The following is a 25,315-nucleotide window of genomic DNA, read 5'->3' as shown; positions in this document are numbered from 1 at the left end:
GAGTCCTCTTCGGAGGATAGGGTTTTTAGTTTGGCTTACACGCGACACAGGGAGCAGTCCGGGATAGTCCGCAATAATGGCCACTGAGGCACCATCACAGCTCGCTTGATAAAATACCCCATTGACAAGCTCCACAGTAATATCCGGATCTTCTTCGAGTCCTGGGTCTAGGGCCCTTCCGGGGTCCTCTGGCTGCGGGGAGGGGCTGAAGAGTCGTTCTATGGCCCTCCTCAGTTCCTGCTCGGAAACATCGATGCGGGTAATCTTAGCAGAGAATGCTAAAGTAAGTGAAGCAGGGAAAGGAATGATGACTTACCCACTCTGGGGGTTGTACATGGAGAATCTGTCCCGCGGTTTAATGCGAAGGAATTCTTCCTCTTCCCCTTTGTATAAATCGGACAATATCCTTGCCAGAGCAGTGGCGGAGTCCGGACCCATACGACCGCAGCGGGTGGCGTTGTCTTCCCTGTTGAAGTGCCACATGGGCTTCCCCCGATATTGAAGCGGTTGCACTCCCCGCATTATGCATATTGCCATGACCTCGACTATGGTCAGTCGGGATTTGGCCAGTAACTTTATCCTGCTCATAAGGAAATGTATTTCCCTAGTATCCTCCTCTTGAGGACCCCGGTGGCGCCAGCTTAGACGTGCCCTCGGTGGGGCATTACTGAACTTGGGGAGACCTGTCTGGACTGGATCCGGAAGGGGAACGTCATCAATGTAAAACCACTCTGAAGGCCAGTTCTCTGGTGCCTTCTTGGGAGTGCCGGATAGGTAGCCGGTCTCGGCAATGCGCCATACTTCGGCCCCGCTCATTTGACATAGGGATTCTCCCTGGCTGTGAGGGACAAGGCAAAACAGCTTCTTCCATAACCTGAAGTGAGGTTCGCAGCCTAAAAACAACTCGCAAAGGGCAACGTACCCCGCTATCTGTAGTATGGAGGCAGGGGTAAGGTTGTGCAAATGGAGACCGTAGAACTCCAGGAGCCTGCGAAGATACAGGTGGATGGGAAACCCGACGCCCCTTAGTAGATGTGGGATAAAGCATATTCGCTCCTCTGGAGATGATTAGGAGATCCCTCCGCTTGTTCCCCTCCGTTATAGGTGGCTATTCCGGCTCGAACGGGCACCATAAACGCCGGTGGGAGAAACCCTTGGGTTTGTAACTTTATCAAACGGCTATGAGGAACTGAACACTCTTCCCAATCCCCCGACTTGGAGTGAGGAGAGCGAGCAGAAGAGATGCGACGACCGGCCATGTTGGAATGGTTTTTTCGGAGCGCTCTGTGGGATGCTTGCTCGAGGGGGGAGAGTGAGGTTTGGATCTGAGAATTCCCGTCTTTTCAAATAGACGGCCCAACGGAAGGATCGCAGGTGGCAAATGCAAAAATGTCTCGTCTCCTCGCATTCGCTTGACACGTGGAACTGGTCATTATTGAGGCACTGAAGCCGAGGAGTGCGACATTGATGAGAAACCGGACACTATTCGTCGTAGTAGGTACATTGGAGTATTCGGAGAAGGAACCCGCTTGCAATGCTGAAGACAAGACTGCACGCCGGACTCATCGTCATTGAAGCCTGGTTCAGGGGCTACTGAGGGAGTCCTGGATTAGGGGGTATCCGGACAGCCGGACTATATACATCGTCTGGACTATTGAAGCGTGAAGATACAAGACTCAAGACTTTGGCCCGTGTCCGGATGGGACTCTCCTTTGCGTGGAAGGCAACCTTGGCGATCCGGATATTGTGTTTCCTTCCTTGTAACCGACTCCATGTAAACCCAAGCCCTCTTCGATGTCTATATAAACCGGAGAGGTTGATCCTTAGAAGCCCGATCACAATTACAATCATACCATCATAGGCTAGCTCTTAGGGTTTAGCCTCTACGATCTCGTGGTAGATCTACTCTTGTACTACTCATATCTTCAATATTAATCAAGCAGGAAGTAGGTGAAAGTGCTAGTTATCGACTAGAGGGGGGTGAATAGGCGATTTTTATGAAAGTCTTCAAAACATGAAAGTTTCGCAGACAAACATGAAAACAGGACCTATAAACATGCAGCGGAAGATAAACACACTAGACAAGCCATAGTCAGATAGGTATGAAACTAAAGCATGATGACTGATAGCAGTTAGGTAGTAGGATCAGGATGGAAGATAGTATGAACCCAATCAGAACAAGTAGTCACACAGTGAAGTCAAACAGGCATAGCAATCAGGCAATGACTTCACAAAGACGAACTATAAGTAAGGAGAGTAAGAGATAGAACCAGTGCATTGTGAAGACAAGGATTTGTTCGACCAGTTCCAGTTGCTGTGACAACTGTACATCTGGTTAGGAAGGCTAAGATTGAACTCATAAGACCGTGTCTTCACCTTATTCCCCTGGAGCTAAGGACACACAGTCCTCGCCCAATCACTCTGGTAAGTCTTCAAGGTAGACTTCCAAACCTTCACAGACTTCGTTCACCGGCAATCCACAATTACACTTGGATGCTCGGAACGCGACGCCTAACCGGCTGGAGGATTCACAGTCCTCAAGTGTAACAAGTCTTTAGATCACGCTGACAGAAAGACTTCAGTGATGCCAAACACTCTTTGGGCTTTGGGTGTTTTGGGCTTTGTCCTCCAAAGGATTTCTCTCTCAAACTCTTCGGAGGTGGGTTGCTCTCAACGACAAAAGCCTTGCACTAACTCTGAGCAGCCACCAATTTATGGTGTAGGGGGTGGTCTATTTATAGCCACCGGGCAACCCGACCTGATTTATCCAAAATGACCCTGGGTCACTAAGGAACTGACACGTGTCACAATGATCAGATTTCAAACACACGCGATAGCTTGACTTGGGCTACAAGTAAAGCTGACTTATCTGACTCTGGATAAGATTTGCTCTCATTGTCTTCGCTCGAAGACATAGTATTTTGGTTGAGCATCACTTCAGTCACTCTGACTTTGTTCACTTGGACCCCACTTAACAGTGCGGTGGTTCTTATGACTCAACAAAGAAGAAAAGAAACAACGGAACTACTAAGTCTTCGCGCTCCATAGTTTTCACTGAATGTCTTCTTCTGTCATAGTCTTCAATGTGAATATCTTCACGTACCACCATTATCTTCAATGTTTTCATACATTTTTAGGGGTCATCTCCGGTAGGTAAACCGAATCAAGGAGGGACTACTACCTGTGTTATCCTGCAATTCTCACAAACACATTAGTCCCTCAACCACGTTTGTCGTCAATACTCCAAAACCAAACTAGGGGTGGCACTAGATGCACTTACAATCTCCCCCTTTTTGGTGATTGATGACAAACTGGTTGAAGTTCTCAACTGGGATATAAATATGTGAAATTGTAAAGGATGAGGTATTGTCTTCGTAAGTAGCAAAAGGCTCTCCCTGAAGATGTGCATATAAATAATTTGCTTTTGGCATGCAAATGCACATGGCAGGTTCTACTTGTGGAGATCCTCTTCAACTTATGAAGACAATTCATCATGCATGATTTGATGTAACGAAGATAATGACATGCATAATGAAAAAATGGACGTCTGCAAAATGGTTTAAGTGCGGAAGTTATCGTCGCACATGTGGAATTTATCATCGCATCACAAAATAGCAAATAAGTAGCAGATGACCATCAAGTTTAAGTGTTACAACTCAGAGAACCAAATGTAGAAAGAGCAAGAGTTGTAAACACTAGGCAAAATATAATACAACCGCCCATATGAACCCACTTGAAGACTATCAACTCATAGCTTCTCCCCCTTTTGTCAGTAAGGACCAAAAAGGGTTAAAGACATTGAGCCTCTACTCGTTCCGAGAAGGAGTAGGAGAAGATGCAGGGTTGGTGTCGAGGTTTGGCGGTGCAGACGAACTTGGAGAAGTGTCGATGTGTGTTGGAGGTGGCGAAGTAGCATCATCTTGATCATCGATCACACAAGCATTTACTGTTGCAGCAGAAGAGGAGTACTCTGAGTCTTCAAGAGATGGAGTGCGCCGCAGAACAACATTTCTAGGCGCAGTGGAATCAAACTTGAATTGTTCTGAGAAGCCATCGTCCTAAAGATCTTCCTCAGCACACATAAGCGTCAGCCCTTTCCATGTGCGTTGACAGGTTTCATGCACGACAAAGGCATTCTTGGTTGCAAGATTGCGAATGCGATTGACGTCAGTCATGATGCTCTGCATCTGGCGCTTGAGCCAATCATGATGCCTATCATGTTTCTGATGCAGGCCAACGAGAAGTTCTCGGTCATTGAGAATGCAAGATCGCTTTCGAGGCCGTTGAGCAATTATGCTGTTGGTGGCTTCGGTTGGGGCACGGTGAGGTGCACGTGTAGTACCAGCCAACGGATAGACTCGAGTGGCAGCCAGCACACCTTCAATGGGCTGAGTGAAGCTCTGACGATCAATGTTATGAAGATAGAGTGGCTCCTTGTCAGGCTCTAGATAGGTGGCTTCAACAGACATATCGACATCTGGCAAGAAGACAATGTGGTTGCGGGCAAATGGCTGATAGTTGAAAGCAGTGTGAAGCTTGATCAGACGCATGATCCATGGAGCATAGAACTTCAAGCCAAAAATGTCAGATCCTGATGCAGCAAGTTGGCGGATGAAGAAATCTTGTGCATTGAAGCTTTTGCCATGAAGAATATGGAAGACCAATGTCTTCATTTCACCTTCTAGCTTAGCCTTTGGAGAATGTCCTTTGATAAGCCAGAGAGTTCGCCTTATGATGTGATAGATTGTGTGTGGCAGATACTCAAGGTCTTCAACAAAGAACTCCATAGGATATTCTACATCTGGAGGCAATGGCTTCATCATACTTAGCATCTAGCTCATGTTGGGTTCTGGCTTGTGAAAGATGCTTTCTACAGCTGCATTGTGAAGCTAACAACCAAGCTCATAGAGATCACCTGGAGTGGGAAGGCCAGTAAGCTTAATGACATCAAATGCTTTGGCTTCGTGATGGACATTTCCAGACATCTACTCAAGGACCAAAGTCTTAGGATCCCTGTTATAGCCTCTGATATGAAGAGTGGCGTAGAATTGAAGCAGCAGCTCTTCATTACAATGCTCCTTATCTGTGACAAGATGAAGTAAGCCAGCCTCTCTGAAGCAATCGAGAGCTTCTTCTAAGCAGGGCAAGCTAGCTATGGCTTCAGTATCAAGGCGCATATGTGGAAATATGCGGCCTTGGTTGTACAGAATGCATGAATAATAGCTGCGCTGCTGATAACTCCAGAACCGATCAGATGAAATCTTGGGCTTGGTGTAGGGGTTCTTTTTGCTATCGAAGAAGGTGTTGTCTGCAATGAAGCCGTTGACATTAAAAGATCCTGGTGAAGTGGCAGTACCTGGAAACCTGGGTAGTCTTGGCTTTGGCTTCTGAACCTGAGGACTGTGCTCGACATGGTAATCAAATTGAGGACCAGCAGTAGGTGGAGGAATCAGAATAGGCCATCTGACAGTGACAAGCTGGCCATATTTGTATGCTTGCTCAATAGTATGTGGCCTTGGAGGTGGAACAGGAGCAGTGACATTGACTTCAGGCTGTAGATTTGTGTCAGGTGCAGCATTGACTTCATCTGCTTCATGGGATTCATTGGCTTCATTGGCCACTGGGGCATTGGCCACTGTAGGCTCCACATTAGCATCGGCCATGACAATGTCATTGGCTTCAGGAATGTCATGTGTGGCAGCCTCAGGGTTCTCACCCTCCACTTGAGTAGCTGGAGGTTCTGGCATAGACTGGTTCTCTTCATGAACTTCTTCTTGAGTTGTAGGGGGAGTAGCGACACACTCTTCTTCTTGTGTTACACCGGCTGATGCAGCTGGAGGGTCTTCAGCAGCATTGGCTTCAGACACAGGGACCGTCACAGAAGGATTGTCTTCAGGGAACACTTGACGTGCCACTGAGCTTGACAAGTTGGATCCCTCTTCTGTGATGGTGGTCATGGAGGCAGATGGCTTCAGGCCTTTGCGAAGCTGTTGGAATACGGGCAACGCCTTTGGTGATGGTGATGTCTCCATGTAGTTGTCATCATTGGACACGGGGCTGATGACGGGCACACTTGACGGCTGGGGTGTACTTGGTGAGTCTTGATGTGGGGTAGCTTGCTGGGGGTGATCAGCCCATGATGCATCTTTTGAGATTGGCGTCAAAGGACGACCAATATTAATAAGCTCACTGTTCGTTCGAACAGGCGATGATACAGTTGAGCGCTCGATCCAAGGAAGAACTACATCATCTTGACCAATGTCTTCAGTCGTGATGGGGTCGGCGACTGGGACTTCTTGAGCTTCAGGAGCCTCTGTGGAAGTAGGCTCATGAACAATCATGCGACGCTCTTGGTTTGCAGACAGAGGGGGAACAAAAGCAAGGGGTTCAACAACAAGGGGCTCTGTAGGAGCAGCCCGATCTTTCTTCTTGATCTTTCTCTTCTTAGGGGTGGTTCTTCATCAGTGGTGCGCTTGGTTTTCCGCTTCCTGGCTTCGGCTTCAGATGCCTTGGTTTTCTTCTGTTCAGAAGCCACTGAAGGAGCCTTGGGCTTCAAGCCGCGCATGCTGGCAGGGAAGACAATGTGTGGTTCTTCCTGCCGTGGTGCTTCAGTGTTGGCTTCAGATGACTTCTTTTTCTTGGCAGCCATTGAGGGGTCAATGCCAGGGCGGCCAAGTGCCTTGCGCTTTTCAGCTCCATTGTTGGCTTGAACGCATTTATCAGCGAGTGCTTTCATGCGCTCTCTTGAGCCTTTGGCTGCATTGCGTTTCTTCTGAAACGACTCCTTGAGGTCATTAAGCATCACCTTGAACTTTTGCACATCAACAACATTCAGCCTGGCTACATGCTTCTTGAACTGTTCCTTCTCGAAGTCAATCTTTCGCTTCAGTTCAATTATGTGCTGAGCTAGAGCAAGTTCAGGAGCAATGGCGCCTTGGAAAGCAACACTGACGCCAATGGGAAGCTGGAGGTCATCAAAGCTGAGATCTTGATTATCAAACCACTCATCAATGAAGTTCTTCAAAATGTTTACATCAAAGAGGGGCAGATCGTTGAAGATCTCCGCCTCTTGCTTGCTCTTGATCAGCTATTCCAGAGCATCTTCACCAAATTCTTCATCTGAAGACAAGTCAATGGGTTCAGATTCATTCCTCAGAATGGCAGCAGGCGTCAATGAATGACTCAGTTTCTGAACTGGTGTCTTCTGTGGCTTCTCACGCTTCTTGGATATGTGAGAGAGATCTTCAGAGTTATTGCTTGGAGCAGAAGGGGCAGTTGCCAATGGATTCACTCTTGAAGCTGTTGGAGCAGCAGATGATTCTGAAGCTTTAGTCTTCTTTTGCTTCTTAGGCTTTGAAGGAGGAGCTGGAGCTTCGTCGGTGTCAGAATCATCATCAGAATGATCCACTTTGGCACCTTGAACTGCAATGTGAGTGATGAGGCCAGCAAGAGTGTAGAAGGGGCTAATCCTGTTTTCATTGGCTTCACGGGTGCCATTGTCCCGAGGTGAGGAGGGACCAGGGTTGAAGTCAAGCCCTAGTTCCTTCTTGTTCTTTGTAGCTGAGTCTTTGGCGAACTGGTAGTTGCGCTTGAACAGACTGTCTTCACGACACCAGAGCAGTGAAGATGGGTCAGCATTCTCAGGATGTGGTCCACGCACCATGCAAGGATAGAAGCCTTGCTCAATAGCTTCAGCCTGATTCATGGGTTGAAGATTTTTGTACAGAATATCTCCCCAGGGTGCCTTGATGGCATTCTTCTCTTCATATTCCTTGGTGATGAAGCGGTATCTGAACCATTCTTCTTCCCAATATCTTCGAATCCATTGGATTCGATTCTTGTGTTCAGTATAGGTTTCCTCTAGATCAGTTTTGTACATCTCATGCAAATCTAAGGTAAGTCCTTGGAGGTGTCACCACGATGCTGTCTGCTCCCTTTCTTGCTGACTTCCTAATTGTCATGAAGTGTAAACTGAAAGGCTTTAGTACTTGCAATGGCTTCAAACGGCTGGACTGACAGGAACTCGCTTCAGGTGAGTTGATGTGACTCTGCAAGAACTCTGCAAACGAATGCAGACTATGAGAACCAAGGGATTCTCCCACGGACATGTACCTGTGACCGCATTAAAGGTGCGAGGGAAGGAGAAGAGGTCATATGCATTCTCAGAAGATTTTGAAGATAAATCAGTTTGAAGACATTGACCTCATAATGTGAAGACATTCACTTATATGATGAGAGTTGGTTCCAGAGTTGTACAAATCCAAGAATAAGTACAAGTGAGGAATCTAACTTGTGAAGAAGCATAAGTGAATATACTAGGCAGAATATGAGATGAAGAAAGAGATAGATCCATGTTTGAAGATCTAGAAACCACTTTTGGTGGGAAGGGATGAATCTATCAGATCAAAGAGACACTAAAAAGTAAACTTTTATTACCACACGAAGAACTGCTAGACAGAGCGAAGATGGATGCCGAGCAGTTTGATCTCCCGTGCCCTAACTTGGCGAGGGAAGACACCTACGTTGACAGCGGATAGGACGAGGTCCGCGGCCGGCATGAGGACGTCTTCGAGGAGGTCGCGGCAGCTAAGCGCTTCGTTGTTGGCGTCGTCGAGAGCTAGCATATGCGCTAGGGTTTGCGGCATATGGAGAAGGAGGAAGAAGGATTTTGACCGAGACGAGACATGCATTTATAAGGATAGAGACAGCACAGCGCAATTACGTAGGTGCCCCTGGCGGGTCACATCTGATGGACACATGGCGAACATGCAACTCATTGAAAGTTGTTCCACGTCGCCACGCACGCTTGGATTGTCGGGGTGGTCGTTCCGAATTCTCCGGGTTTCAGACAAAAGGATATGTCATTAAAACTAGATATAAATGTTTGTCTCTGTATCTTCTGTTGACAAGGACGCAGAGAACACATTCGACAGTTTCAACAGAATGCATATGATTTCGATAGATAGAACTTGAGGTAGAAAGCATAGAGAGGTTAGGGTCCGGTCACATTCACTTACTTCAAAAGATTCAAACAAGAAGACATATCCATAAGTGAATGATGTAGAGGACAGAATACAGTATATATATAACAGAGTAAGGCCAAATCAGTAATCACGAAGTCAACTTAATGTTGAAGTTAAATCAATTGCGAAGACTTTGCAAATATGACGCCATGAGGAAACACTTCATAAGAGTTTGGTGGTGGCGTTACCCATCATATAGGAATTATTAGACCCAGACACGACGCACAATTATCGTGGCGCTCTGATGTCAATTTCCACGTTAATGTATTCACACTTAGAGTGTATGTCTTCATTGATTGAAGATATACATTTCTTCATGTGTTGCACATCTAAGTCATCAAACTGGATAAATGTTAGGATGTGTGCCTAATCACAGGACATTCGAGGATTCCAAGATATTTAGCTCACACCGCAACTTGCAAAACCTTTTCTCATCCAAGGGCTTAGTGAAGATATCAGCCAACTGCTCTTCTATCTTGACGTGAATGATATCAATATCTTCTTTCATAACATGATCTCTGAGAAAGTGATGACGAATTTCAATGTGCTTTGTCTTCGAGTGCTGAACTGGGTTATTGGCAATCTTGATAGCTCTTTCATTACCGCAATAGAGTGGCACATGCTTCAGATGGATGACATAGTCCTTAAGAGTTTGCTTCATCCACAGAAGCTAACCGCAGCAAGATCCAGCAGCAATGTATTTAGATTCAGCAGTTGAGAGTGATACAGAGTTCTACTTCTTTGAAGACCAACAGACAAGAGATCGACCCAGAAAGTGACATGTGCCTGATGTAGACTTGCGATCCACTTTGTCACCAGCATAATCAGCATCCGAAAATCCAACCAGACCAAATTCTGAGCCCTTTGGATACCATAATCCTAGTGTTGGGTGTAAGCCAAATATCAAAGAATTCGCCTTACAGCTAAGTGATGCGACTCCTTTGGTGCCGCTTGGAATCGGGCACACATGCAAACACTAAGCATGATATCTAGCCTAGATGCACATAAGTAAAGTAAAGAGCCAATCATGGAGCGGTATACCTTTTAATCGAAATCTTTACCATTGACGTCGGGGCTTAGATGACTTTTGGTTGGCATTGGCGTCGTGTATCCTTTGCAGTCTTGCATTCCAAACTTCTTCAGGCAATCTTTGAGATGTTTTTCTTGAGATATGAAGATGTCGTTGTGTTGCTGATGGATTTGAAGACCGAGAAAGAACTTCATCTCTCCCATCATGGACATTTGATATTGTTCTTTCGTCATATAACCAAATTCATCACTGTATTTCTTGCTGGTGCAACCAAAGATAATGTCATCCACATAGATTTGGCACACAAATAGTTCACCATCATATGTCTTCGTGAAGAGAGTGGGATCTAGAGAACTAGGTTTGAAGCCTTTGCTCTTGAGGAAGTCTTTGACTGTGTCATACCAAGGACGAGGGGCTTGTTTGAGGCCATACAGTGCCTTGTTGAGCTTGTATACCATATCAGGATGTTTTGGGTCTTCAAAGCCAGGCGGTTGTGCAACATACACTTCTTCTTCAATCTTTCCATTGAGAAAGGCACTCTTCACATCCGTTTGATACAGAAGGATGTTATGATGATTTGCGTAAGCTAGCAATATGCGAATGGCTTCAAGCCTAGCCACTGGAGCAAATGTTTCATCGAAGTCAATTCCTTCAACTTGTGTGTATCCTTGAGCAACGAGCCGTGCTTTGTTTCTGACTACTTGACCATGCTCGTCTTGTTTGTTGCAATATATCCATTTTGTGCCTATTATGTTGTGCTTGTGAGGATCAGGACGCTTGACTAATTCCCACACATTGTTCAGCTCAAACTGTTGTAGCTCTTCTTGCATAGCTTGAATCCATTCAGGTTCCATGAAGGCTTCAGCAACTTTCCTGGGTTCAGAGATTGAGACTAGTGCAAAGTGCCCACAAAAATGTGCTAGCTGTGTTGCTTTTGAACGAGTGAGTGGACCAGGTGCATTGATGCTATCGATTATCTTCTCAATTTTTACTTCATTTGCAACACGAGGATGAACTGGACGAAGATTTTGCTCCTGCTGATCATTGTCATCATTTGGAGGATTGTCTTCAGGCCGAGCAATGTCTTCAAGTTGATCAGGTGCATAAATAATAAGTTCCTCTTCAGGCTGGGCGTCTGATGGTATGATCTCTCCTGTTCCCATTAGCTTGATTGATTCACTGGTAGGTACTTCATCTAGCACATTTGGCAGGTGCTCTCTATGCGAGCCGTTAGTTTCATCAAACCGCACATCCACAGTTTCAACCACTTTATAGTGAAAGAGGTTGAAGACTCTGTAGGAGTGCGAGTCCTTTCCATAACCAAGTATAAAACCCTCATGTGCTTTCGGTGCAAATTTTGAAGTGTGATGTGGATCCTTCATCTAGCACCTAGCACCAAATACTCTGAAGTAGCTTACGTTTGGCTTCTTACCAGTCAGAAGCTCATAGGATGTTTTCTTCAGAAGCTTGTGAAGATAAACACGGTTGATGACATGGCATGCAGTATCAATGGCTTCAGGCCAGAATTTTCTTGGAGTCTTGTATTCGTCAAGCATCGTCCGAGCCATCTCAATAAGGGTTCTGTTCTTGCGCTCCACGATGCCATTCTGCTGAGGTGTGTAAGGAGCAGAAAACTCATGAGTGATGCCTAAGGTGTCAAGATAGTGGTCGAGGCCTGTGTTCTTGAATTCTGTGCCATTGACACTCCTAATGTTCTTGATCTTGATGCCATAGTAGTTCATGGCGCGGTTTGCGAAGTGTCTGAAGACATCCTGCACTTCAGTCTTGAAGAGAATTATGTGCACCCAAGTGTATCTTGAATAATCATCAACAATAACGAAACCATAGAGACAAGCAGTAGCAGTGAGAGAGGAGTAGTGAGTGGGACCAAACAAGTCCATGTGGAGCAACTCAAAAGGTCGAGATGTAGTCATGATTGTCTTCGAGGGATGCTTGGCCCTTGTCATCTTCCCAGCTTCACAAGCACCACATAGATGATCTTTCTTGAACTTGACATCTTCGATGCCTATGACGTGCTTCTTCTTGGCGAGAGTGTGTAGGTTCCTCATGCCAGCATGCCCTAGCCTCCGATGCCAGAGCCAGCACTCAGAAGACTTGGCTAGAAGACATACTGCCATCTGTGGTCCTGCTGAGAAATCTACCATGTATAGATCATATTTCCTGTACCCTTCGAAGACTAGAGACTTGTCAGATTCCATTAGTACAAGACAACGATATTTTCCAAACAGCACAATCATGTTTAAGTCACAAAGCATTGAGACATACATTAAGTTGAAACCAAGGGATTCAACAAGCATCACTTTGTCCATGTGCTGATCCCTTGAGATTGCAACTCTACCTAGGCCCAATACCTTGCTTTTACCAGTGTCAGCGAATGTGATGTGACTTTTATCACATGGACGTAAGGTTGAGTCCATGAGAAGACTTCGATCACCAGTCATGTGGTTAGTGTATCCGATGTCCATAATCCATTCTGAAGCACGAGGTGTCGTTTCCTACTGTGCAGTTAGGAGGGTAGGCTTCACAAAGAGTGTTGTGGAGCATAAACATTTAACGCACAGAGGATCATCAAAGCTTAGATCATGGTTAGGACTGATAGTATAACTGGCAAGCGATTCAGATGTGAAATACATAGTAAGACCATTTGGGCATTTTATCTTGCGTCCCACAATGTGTTTTAGGTCCCCAGCAATAGCATCGGACGCCTTTGATTTCAGGCTGGAGACCTTTCTCTGCAAAAGAAAGTTAATTCTTCTTAACCACCCACATCTTCAGGGGTGGGTTAGAAGTAATGAGTCTAAGTGTAGCATCTGAGAATTTTGGCTTTGGAGCCCTAGCAAATAGCCTTGCAGGAGAAGCATGATACTCATATGAATAAGCAGAAAAGTTCTTAGTTCAATGGACATAGCGGTTTCAAGACACACACTCATATTCATAAGTCTGAGTATGGTTTCCCTGCAAAACATTGGTGTTAGGGTGACTCAGGTGAGTCCTGTATCTGTATGAAGCCTTTGGGCCATATGAAGCCATAGGTCTAGGGTTTGTCTTCTTCCTTGGTGGTGTCATGATGACATTCACAGGAAGATCCTCAATACGCTGTTTAGGTACCCAAATCTTCTTCATAGGTGGTCCATTCCTGCAGTTAGTACCAATATACCTGGCAAACACTTCACCATTCTTATCCTTAAACAGTTTATAGTTTGCATCAAAGGATTCATCAATGATAATAGGGTTAGCGCAAGTGAAACCATATAAGGTGGATGGATCTACTGGAGATTCCTTTGCAGCAACCCATGTGGTTTTGGGGTACTGCTTAGGCTTCCAGTACGACCCATCAACATTCATTTTCCTCAAGAACCCAATACCCTCTTTTCTAGGGTTTCGGTTTAGAATCTGCTTTTTGAGGACATCACATAATGTCTGATGCCCTTTGAGGCTTTTGTACATCCCTCTCATGTATAATTCCTTTAGTCCTGCATCATAAGTGATACTTGCATTGTCCTCAGATGAGGAATTAGTGACCGCAGAGACATATGAAGAATTTGTAGCATTAGAAGCATTTGAACATTCAGGTGAAGAATTAGTAGTTTCATGTTCAATGCACTTTAGACATGGAGGAACAAATTCTTCCTGTGTAACGCTGATTTGTTGAGCAAGTAATGAATCGTGCTCCTTCTGAAGATCTTCATAATCCACTCTTAAATTTTCAAGATCTTGCTTTCTTTCAAGACATTCAGAAGAAAGCTTCTCGTGATCAGACAAGAGATTATTATGTTGATCTTGAAGGGTGTCAAACTTGGAATGAAGTCTCTGAAGACTATCAGCCAATGCTTTTGACTGATCCATTTCTTCACCCAACATATCATCGCTCTTACTAAGCATGTATTGAACCTTTTCCAAGGCTCTTTGTTGTTTAGTGGCAAGGGAAGCAAGTTTGACATAGCTGGGGCCAAATTCATCACCTGATTCATCATCACTGGATTCAGAAAGGTAGCCTTCAGTTACCTTAGCACCCCCTGCCATGAGGCATGGTGAATATGATGACGATTCAGGTGCAAAGCTCATCTCTTTGAGAGACTCCTTGTAATTCTCAAACCAAGGATCATGACGAGTACGATGACCTTCATAGACCTCAGAAAGCCGGTCCTAGATTAGCTTCGCGTGATTGAGGTGCATGATGTTCCTGAACTGATTTCGGGACAGACAGGAGCAGATGATATCCTTCGCCTTGAGGTTCAGTAGAGTGTACTTGCGAATGTCATCACCCTCCGCCATCTTGCAAAGATCGGTAAGACCAATCTCAGTGACGGTCCACAGTTCGCTGTCCATAGCCATGAGTCGCTTCTTCATCATGGCCTTCCACCGAGGATACTCATGACCGTCAAAGGTGGGGCAAGATACGTTCGTCAATCCTGAAGTCGACATAGCTGAAACTCTAGGTGGTTAAATCGAATCACACAGAACAAGGGAGTACCCTGCTCTGATACCAATTGAAAGTGCTAGTTATCGACTAAAGGGGGGTGAATAGGTGATTTTTATGAAAGTCTTCAAAACATGAAATTTTCGCAGACAAACACGAAAACAGGACCTATAAACATGCAGCGGAAGATAAACTACACTAGACAAGCCATAGTCAGATAGGTATGAAACTAAAGCATGACGACTTATAGCAGTTAGGTAGTAGGATCAGGATGGAAGGTAGTATGAAGACAATCAGAACAAGTAGTCACACAGTGAAGTCAAACATGCATAGCAATCAGGCAATGACTTCACAAAGACGAACTGTAAGTAAGGAGAGTAAGAGATAGAACCAGTGCGTTGTGAAGACAAGGATTTTCTCGACCAGTTCCAGTGGCTGTGACAACTGTACGTCTGGTTTGGGAGGCTGATATTAAACACTGAAGACCGTGTCTTCACCTTATTCCCCTTGAGCTAAGGACACATAGTCCTCGTCCAATCACTCTGGTAAGTCTTCAAGGTAGACTTCCAAACCTTCACAGACTTCGTTCGCCAGCAATCCACAATTACTCTTGGATGCTTAGAACACGATGCCTAACGGGCTGGAGGATTCAATGTCCTCAAGTGTAACAAGTCTTCAGATCACGCGGACAGAAAGACATTAGTGATGCCAAACACTCTTTGGGCTCTAGGTGTTTTGGGCTTTGTCCTCCCAAGGATTTCTCTCTCAAACTCTTCGGAGGTGGGTTGCTCTCAATGACAAAAGCCGTGCACTAAGTCTGAGCAGCCACCAATTTATGGTGTAGGGGGTGGGCTATTTATAGACACTAGGCAACCCGGCCTGATTTGTCCGAAATGACCCTGGGTTGCTAAGGAACTGACACGTGTCACAACGGTCAGATTTCGAACACATGCGACAGCTTGACTTGGGCTACAAGTAAAGCTAACTTATCCAACTCTGGATAAGATTTGCTCTCATTGTCTTCACTCGAAGACATAGGATTTTGGTTGAGCATCACTTCAGTCACTCTGACTTTGTTCACTTGGACCCCACTTGATAGTGCGGTGGTTCCTATGACTCAACAAAGAAGAAAAGAAACAACGAAACTACTAAGTCTTCGCGCTCCATAGTCTTCACTCAATGTCTTCTTCTGTCATAGTCTTCAATGTGAACATCTGCACGGACCACCAATATCTTCAATGTCTTCATACATTTTTAGGGGTCATCTCCGGTAGGTAAACCGAATCAAGGAGGGACTACTACCTGTGTTATCCTGCAATTCTCACAAACAAATTAGTACCTCAACCACGTTTGTCGTCAATACTCCAAAACCAAACTAGGGGTGGCACTAGATGCACTTACAGTAGGGTTTTACCTCCATCGAGAGGGCCCGAACCTGGGTAAACATTGTGTTCCTTGCTTCCTGTTACCATCAGCCTAAGACGCACAGATTGGGACCCCCTACCTGAGATCCGTCGGTTTTGACACCGACAATGACCACGACCGAATAGCTACACTACAGAATTATCATCAGGAGTGCGTTATGAGGGATCACCCTCGGCACTCGATAGTAGCTCTGTAGAGTCGAGCAACTAAAGGGGCGTGATGTGATGTGAGGTGTCATGCTCTGGTCATCGATCACATTGATCGAGTCGTCGAAGATGAAGCAGGGGCAACAAGGATAAGTGGAGGTCACTGATGGATCACTAGCCAACCTACACTAAACAGTTTAGGAGAACCAGGTAGGTAACAATAAACAGGCACAAAAGCAGGCTATGCATCAGAATAGGAGCAAACAATAACAGTAGCAAAATCTAATGCAAGCATGAGATAATAGAATGGGCGATATCGGGATGATCAAAGGGGGGGGCTTGCCTGGTTGCTCAGACAAGAAGGAGGGTCGTCGTCGACGTAGTCGATCATAGGGGCATCAGCAGCGGTCTCGGGGTCTACCGGAGAGAAGAGGGGGAAGAAACAGTAAATACACGCAAAAATAATCATAACAAGACAATAAGCGAGGCTAGAGGTGTTCGAACGCGGTGCTAGGCGATACTGGCGAAGGGGGAAAACATCCGGGAAAGTTTTCCCGGTTCCGGACGTCTGTCAGACAGATGAACCGGAGGGGAAAAGTTCAATGTTTGCTATTCTAGGGACGTGTGGCAGACGAACGGGCCGCACGTTCGGATTCGTCTCGTCGTTCTAAGCAACTTTCATGTACAAAGTTTTTTGATCTGAGCTACGGATTAGTTTCTATTAAACTCCAAAGTTCTAATTCATTTTCGGAATTAACAAAATTAATTTAAAAAGATAAAAGCCATTACTATGCCAGCATGACATCAACATGATGTCATCAGTCAACAGTCTGTTTGACTGGTCAAACTAGCTCGTGGGTCTAGGTTGTCATTGACTAACACTAATTAACAATTTAATTAGTTAATTATTTAATTAGGTTAATTAACAGGATTAATTAAGTTAATTAATAAATTACTTTTAACTATTACTATTTTAATTCCTTTTTTTAACCCTTTTATTTTCGTTCTTAGGGGCTGGGCCCCACGTGTAAGTGGCAATGGGGTGGGGGTTAGCTTAACGCTAACCACCCCGGTTAGTGGCCGGTGCACACCAGCGCGGGCCGGCCTCACCAGGGAGGCCGCCAGGCGCATGGCATGCCGAGGGTGCGGCTGGCAGAGGCCGAGCCATGGGCTAGCATAGGCAAGGGTGGCAGCAGCCGCCGCCGGCGGCCACTGCGAGCGAGGAGGGCAAAGTGACCGAGGAGGGGCGGTCGGGGCGCGACTGCTGGTGAGCGGGGGAATGCGACGGACGGCTTCCTATGACGGGACAGAGAGGAGAGGAGGGAAGGCGCTCACCCCGAATGCAGGGGTACGCCGGCGAGGCTCAGGGAGGCCGGTTGAGGAGGAGGTCGGGGTCGACAGCGAGCGACGGGCAGGGCGGCGTCGGCGATGCGGCGGGGCTCGGGGCGCCGCGGTTTCGAGCCCCTATTCTAGATCAGGGGCGGAGGTGCCAGGACGGCACGCGTATGGGCGTCACGGACGGCTCGGGGGCGAGGTGAGGCCGCGACGGCGACGGGATGGCGGGGCGCCGGCTCAGGGCTGGGCGACAGACACGGGGAGGAACGGCGACAGGGTCGGCCAACGCAACGAGGAACGAGCAGCAGCGATGGCGGGGGGAAGTAAGCGACAGGGTGGCGCCAGGATGGGCGCCGGCGTCGGGGGCGCGGGTCGGGCCCCTGAGCGTGGCCAAGCACCCAGATCGAGCGGGAGGGGGGGGGGGGAAGGGGTGTGCGAGAGGGAGGGGGGGATCGAGGGGAGTGGGAGTAGCGGTTTAGGGTTCCTGTCATGGGGGGTCGAGGAGAGGTGGGCTGGCCTGATTTCCTGAGGCCCATTTGGGCCATGGCCCAGGGGGGAATGGGCTGAGGCCCAGGGGGGGAATGGGCTAAGGCCCAGGGGGAGCAAGGGGTTTTCTTATTTTGTTTTGCCTATTTTTTTGCGAGCAAAATTTATTTTGTACAATGTGGGACTTGGCCAGATAAATATCTTGCATTTACTAGCACTGCCACAAAAAGTTTGGGGGGCTTTCGAGTTTCTTTGAAATTTTCATAAATAGAAAGGCATTTAAATGATTGCCGAAGTCACTGTTATATTCACAAAAGGGGATTTAAACACTTTACAAAAGTGTTGGGTCACCACCATAATTAGTTATGGAATATTGGCCACACTTTGAACATTATATTTTGCATGTTTGAGAAATTTGAATTTTGGACTTTAATTTGAATTTGAATTGGGATTTGTATAAAGTAAGGATCGGCAACAGTAATGTGATGACATGGCACCATTAACGGGGGATTACTGTAGCTTAATTATCCGGGCGTCACAATTCTCCTCCACTACAAGAAATCTCGTCCCAAGATTTAAGGGGTGCGGTAAGGGGGAAATGCTCAAGAAGGACGGAGCTCAACACAAGATAGGTACCTGGGGGATGTTTCAATGAACATGGCACAGAGACATCTCTCGAGTTGAAATTCAAGAGAGTCATCAAGAGAAAGGTAAGGAGGAGCAACAAGAAGCTTTAACCCGGTAGGCAATCGTTCAATGTCTGAAACAGAGTGGGAAAGGGGTTCAGTGCATCAACACTTAAGTATTGCATCTGATAGCAGAACAAATCATAAGAAGGTGGCATCGTGAATTACATACAAAGCCAAGCATGAGGAACAATTTTGGAAGACAGAGATGTACAGGAGAGTCAGGTTTCGATCCTGTGGAACTGTGGGTTATGGTCCCACCATGTGGGTTAATACCAGGAAGGCACTAATCATTTTGCACAATCATGATAGCAAGGAAGGTCAGAGGATAGCCTGTCAATTATGTTGGCAACAATGTTGGTACCAAGGGCGAGGGACGAAGAGAACCATTTTCCTGCTCGTTAAAACGAGGCGGACCAATAGGAAAAGTTCTCATCCATCGGTGGCTACTGGAATGTCATCAATAATAGTAACAAGGTCTTACTGACAGAGTTGTACATCGAGGCATTTACATAAGCAGGGAATTATCACTGCTCAGATATGTTAGGTCGCAAGAAAGGTTAAACAAAGCAATGGAGACTTGAATCAATTACCGGTGTTCTCGTGTGTTTAACAATGCAGAACCCGTGGAACATTTTGAATCGGCAAGAATAATAGCTGATGAAAAACTCATAAGAAGTTATGTAGTTCCGTGATATTCTCGGGATACCAGAGGGTAACACTCGAAGGTATATCAATGTAGAGGCTGGACAGGTGAAACAATCTGAAGAAGACCAGTACTTTAACTTGTTCGATAAATGGATCAAACAAGAACAATATGGTCGGAACCACGATTGCAAAGGACCAAACATAGATACAAGATGGACTTATCACAAGGGGATTATTATTATAACAAGAAGCTTCCATGATAAGTTCCACATCAGGTCTTTGGGCATGAACAGAAAGGTTCAAGGTCGACTCCCACTTCTCTAATGCACGACTTTCCATTCACCTCTCGCGTTCGAAGAAGTTGTAGAATTGAAAATTTATCCGAAGAAACACCAGTAGATATAACTCGCATAATCTTAGGATTCACATGGATTTAGGTAAGACAAAGATTCAACCCATCGGGGCATCTGAGGAACATATACCACAAACTTCACGAGTAAATAACTCAATCCTGAGAGTAGAGCATGGTTCAGGAAGTAGAAGATACAATTTACCAAAGACATTATGTATCCGAGGAAAAGCTCACAAGGTTACTGTATATGAAGGACGCTGTCGAATAGAACCCCACAAAGGATCTAGTGATTCACAAGGGATCTGATGTGAGCATCAGTACTCAACCAAAGGTAGAAAGAATGCAAGGATATCAGATTATAGAAGCAACTAACTAATTTAGAGTTCAAATGCAAAGGAATTACAATTTCCAAAATCAATGGATCGGAAGCAAACACTCTAACCAAGGATGGTTAAGTTGACTAGACTTAGGGCACAATCGATGGCAATCTGATTGGCCGAGAACCAGCTCATGTTCGGGAAGACATCTGAGCCAGAAAGATAATCTATAAGGATCAACTAATGATTGCGACACATACATATCAAATCGAAAGACTCAAGATGATAATGACAAAGGATGTCAATGGATACTTCTAGGCATATGGAATTAACCAGAGTGTAGGCATGTAAGACCTTCTAGAGCAATAAGCAATAGAGGTCATCGAAAGCTCGGATTGTATGAAAAGTATCTTATGAAGCATAAGAATAACCGGGGATGAATGGATACTCGATAAGAGTGAGTAATTATCCGTAGGGGTATTCATGCGGCAAGGACTGCAGGGCAGTAAGCATAAAGGATCCTCAAAACATCAAAGAGTATTTCAGGACATCTTGTAATAACAAGGGCAACTGGGGATGAAGGTATGAACGACAACGTAGGTAGTTACGCATAAGGATTTATCTTTGTTAGGGATTGCAATGATGAAGGGCACAAGGGTCTCGAGAAAACTTCGGAGAGTATCTTCAGAATCTTCTGGTGCACCAAGTTATCATCTGGAGTGAAGGGCTCTCCGGGAGAAGTATTTACGAGAACCTAGGGTTATAGTTTGCAAAACCATTTAACCCGAATGGAAGAGAGATCAGATTCCCAGAGTATAGATGAGGAATAAAAGATCCTAATACCACCCATTTGGCAATGTGGGGCCGTAAGCCACACAACCATGTTAGTAAAACAATTTTTTTAAAGACTAGACTCAACTTTGGCCAAGGTGTTGGAAAGGGGAAGCCTACAGGCAGTCGGCTCTGATACCAAATTGTGACGCCCCCAATTCAATCATACACTATTCATGCACGTAAATGTGTACGATCAAGATCACGGACTCATGGGAAAATATCACAACACAACTCTAGACACAAATAAAATAATACAAGCTTTATATTACAAGCCAGGGGCCTCGAGGGCTCAAATACAAGCTCGATACATAAGAGCAGCGGAAGCAACAATATCTGAGTACAGACATAAGTTAAACAAGGATGCCTTAAGAAGGCTAGCACAAAAACATCACGATCGAAAAGGCAAGGCCTACTGCCTGGGAGCCAGGGGGTTTTCTTATTTTCTTTTGCCTATTTTTTTGCTAGCAAAATGTATTTTGTACAATGTGGGACTTGGCCAGATAAATATCTTGCATTTACTAGCACTGCACAAAAAGTTTGGGAGGATTTCGAGTTTCTTTGAAATTTTCATAAATGGAAAGGCATTTAAATGATTGTCGAAGTCACTGTTATATTCACAAAAGGGGATTTAAACACTTTAAAAAAGTGTTGGGTCACCACCATAATTAGTTATGTAATATTGGCCACACTTTGAACATTATATTTTGCATGTTTGAGAAATTTGAATTTTGGACTTTAATTTGAATTTGAATTGGGATTTGTATAAAGTAAGGATCGGCAACTGTAATGTGATGACATGGCACCATTAACGGGGGATTACTGTAGCTTAATTATCCGGGCGTCACATTATCGAACCAATAGGAGAACCACACAGATTCTCGTCTTCAACACCTACACACACAAAAGCAAAGAATTGCACCCAATGAGGGCAAGATGGTTTTCAATCCCCTTGAACTCCTTACTTGCAAGGATTAATTCTGATAGTGATAGATAGATAAAAAGAAAAGTAAAATAAAGAGGTATAAAATTGCAGCAAGGTATTTTTGGTTACTATGGATAAAAGTAGACCCGGGGGACATAGTTTCCACTAGAGGCTTTTCTCTCGAAGACATATCATACGGTGGGTAAACAAATTATTGTTGGGCAATTGATAGAAAAGCACATAGTTATGACATTATTCATGGAAATGATCACACATATAGGCATCACATCTGTGACAAGTAGACTAACTCTTGCCTGCATCTACTACTATTACTCCACCAATCGACCGCTATCCAGCATGCATCTATGCTATTAAGTTCATGACAAACAGAGCAATGCCTTAAACAAGATGACATGATGTAGACAAAGTAAACTCAAGAAATATGAATAAACCCCATCGTTTTACCCTTCATGGCAACAGTAAAATACGTGCCTCGCTACCCCCTCTATCACGAGGTGAGGACACCGCAAGATTGAACCCATTACAAAGCACCTCACCCACGAAAAATAAATCAATCTAGTTGGCCAAATCAAACAGATAGATCAGAGAGAAATACAAAGCTATCATAATCAGGCATAATAAAGTTCAAAAAAGACTCAAATACTTTCAATGAATAATCTGATCATAGACCCACAATTCATCGGATCCCAACAAACACACCACAAAATAAGATTACATCAGGTAGAACTCCAAGAAGATTGAGGAGAACATCATATTGAAGATCATAGAGAGAGAACAACCCATCTAGCTACTAGCTATGGACCCTTATGCTATTGTGAACTACTCACGCATCATCGGAAGGGCAACAAGGTTGATGTAGAGGCCCTCCATGATCGATTACCCCTCCGGTAGAGTACCGGAAAAGGCCTCCAGATGGGATCATGGAATAATAGAACATTGTGGCGGTCGAAAAAGTGTTTCGGGTTGCTTTGTGTTGGTTTCCCGATATTTGAGAATTTATAGAAATGGAATTAGATTAGATGGAGCAATATGAGCCCCACAAGGTAACAAGGCGTGCGCTATTGCCTTGTCATCTACTCGCTTCGTGTCTAGTCTCCACCCGAAGCTTGTAGGGTCTCTTTTGTCCTGAAAAAAATCGTCAAAAAGTTTCATAGAGTCTGGACTTCGTTTGGTACTAATTTTCTGGAAAACCAATAACAAGCTGAAAATGGCAACTAGCACTAGGCACAAGGTTAATAGGTTAGTTCCCAAAAATGATATAAAATAGTATAAAAATGCATATAAAGTATCCAAGATTGATAATATAACAGCATGAAACAATGAAACATTATTGATACGTTGGAGATGTATCAACATCCTCAAGCTTAATTCCTGCTTGTCCTCGAGTAGGTAAATGATAATAATAATATTTTATGCTGAATGCTACCTAACATGTGTATCATGTAAGATCTTTACTGTATAATTGATGAGAAACGATGAAGTAACAATATCAACATAATATTATCCGTGAATATAAGACACATAATAATACTTTTTCAAAATATATGATGCTTAATGAATGTTATCCCCACTCATTTTATCATGTTAGCATGGCACTTCACTGCATAAATATAAATCATAAGCACCTCGGTGTCATACCAGGCAATTGGACTATACTTCTAACGTGCTTCAACTTTTTCAACTCCATGCTATACATGAGCATGAGCCATGGATATAGCACTATAAGTGGAATAGAATGCGGTGATAGAGATTAATAAGTGAAGTCAAAAAGGAAGAAATTCTCACATCGACGCAGCTAATAAATGGGCTATGGAGATGCCCATTAATCGATATCAATGCGAGGAGTAGGGATTGCCCCATAAACTGGATGCACTAAGAGCTATACGTGTATGAAAGCTCAACAGAAACTAAGTGGGTGTGCCTCCAACTTGTTTTCTCATGAAGAACTCCGTCATTTGATGAAAATTGCCCCATAAACTGGATGCACTAAGAGCTATACGTGTATGAAAGCTCAACAGAAACTAAGTGGGTGTGCCTCCAACTTGTTTTCTCATGAAGAACTCGGTCATTTGATGAAGCCCATCATTGGAATATACAAGCCAAGTTCTATAATGAAAAATTCTCACTAGTATATGAAAGTGACAACTCAGGAGACTCTCTATATGAATAACATGGTGCTACTCTGAAGCACATGTGTGTAAAAGGATAGTAACATTGCCCCTTCTCTCTTTTCTCTCATTTGTTTGTTCGGCTATTTTGACCTCTTTTTTTATATTTTTCGTCCGAAGTCTCATCCCGGCTTGTGGGGGAGTCATAGTCTCCATCATAGTTTCCTCACTTGGACAATGCTCTAATAATGAGGATCATCACACTTTTTTTTACTTACAACTCGATAAAACTAAAAAAATATGACGCTATATGAATGCCTCTAGCAGTGTACCAGGATGTGCAATGATCTAGCATAACAAGTATAATAATGATCTATGGTGGCTGAACCACAAATATCAGATCAGCTCTATTTGATCATGCAAAGCAACATGATGATGAACACACCAGTCATGTGATGGAACGGTGGAAGTTGCATGGCAATATATCTCATAATGGCTATGGAAAATTCCGTAATAGGTAGGTATGGTGGCTGTTTTTAGGAAGATATAAGGAGGCTTGTGTATGATAGAACGTATCATACCACGGGGTTTGGATGCACATGCGAAGTTTGCACCAACTCTTGATGTGAGAAAGGGTAATGCACAGTACCAAAGAGGCTAGCAAATTGCTGAAAGGTAGGAGTGCATATAATCCATGGACTCACATTAGTCATAAAGAACTCGCGTACTTATTGTGAAAGCCTATTAGCCCTCGGAGCAAAGTACTACTCGCATGCCCCTAGGAAATTGGTTGGTAGCAGTTAACCATCACATGCATCGATAACCCGAGCAACTGATCGGGCTCCAGATGGCTCTCCTCCCACCCACCCACCTCTCCCACCTCTGGCCAAGGTTTTCTAGTGACCCGCTCTTCTAGCCAGTGATTTGTGATTCCCCTCCGCTCATCTCCTCCGGCGGTTTCTGATCTACACGCCTATACCCATTTCATATGGGTCCTTCTGGTGGATCAACGTTAGATTTGGATATCTCGATGGGCTCCATCTTTGCAGACAAAGGTTTTCAATCTTTGTGGGAGATCTATTCATCCCACGGATGATACAGGCCATTTCATTATGGTTGTCTTTCAGCAGACATATATTTCATCTTAATGACGATTCTGTGGCAGCGGCTTTGGAATCAGCGATTGGGGGTTCGGCCATTGAATTACCAGTCCAACTCATCTGAGACAAGGTATTCTCTTTTATTGTCTCATGCAAGCAAGTTGGCCTCTACATTCTCCAATTGAGATCGTTTGCGTGCCCACAATTCAAATGTTATTTTCATCTTTGGGGGAATGGTGGTCCTAATTGGAATTGTGATTTTAAGATCTGGAAAAAGGAGTGTGGCGCTGAGTGGATTCTTGTTAGTCCCTCTAAAAAGCGTGCCACTTTGGGATTGCTCACCATGCATAAAACCTCGGCTAAATCTTCATTTAGATCGGGTTCATCTTTGAGGAAGAATCTTTCTTTTGCCATGTTCCAATAGTACCCTGCTTGCAAGGG

The sequence above is a fragment of the Triticum aestivum genome, chromosome 1B, assembly GCF_018294505.1.
Source record: "Triticum aestivum cultivar Chinese Spring chromosome 1B, IWGSC CS RefSeq v2.1, whole genome shotgun sequence".
In the NCBI taxonomy this organism is placed as follows: Eukaryota; Viridiplantae; Streptophyta; class Magnoliopsida; order Poales; family Poaceae; genus Triticum; species Triticum aestivum.
Note: the sequence above shows the minus strand (reverse complement) of the source record.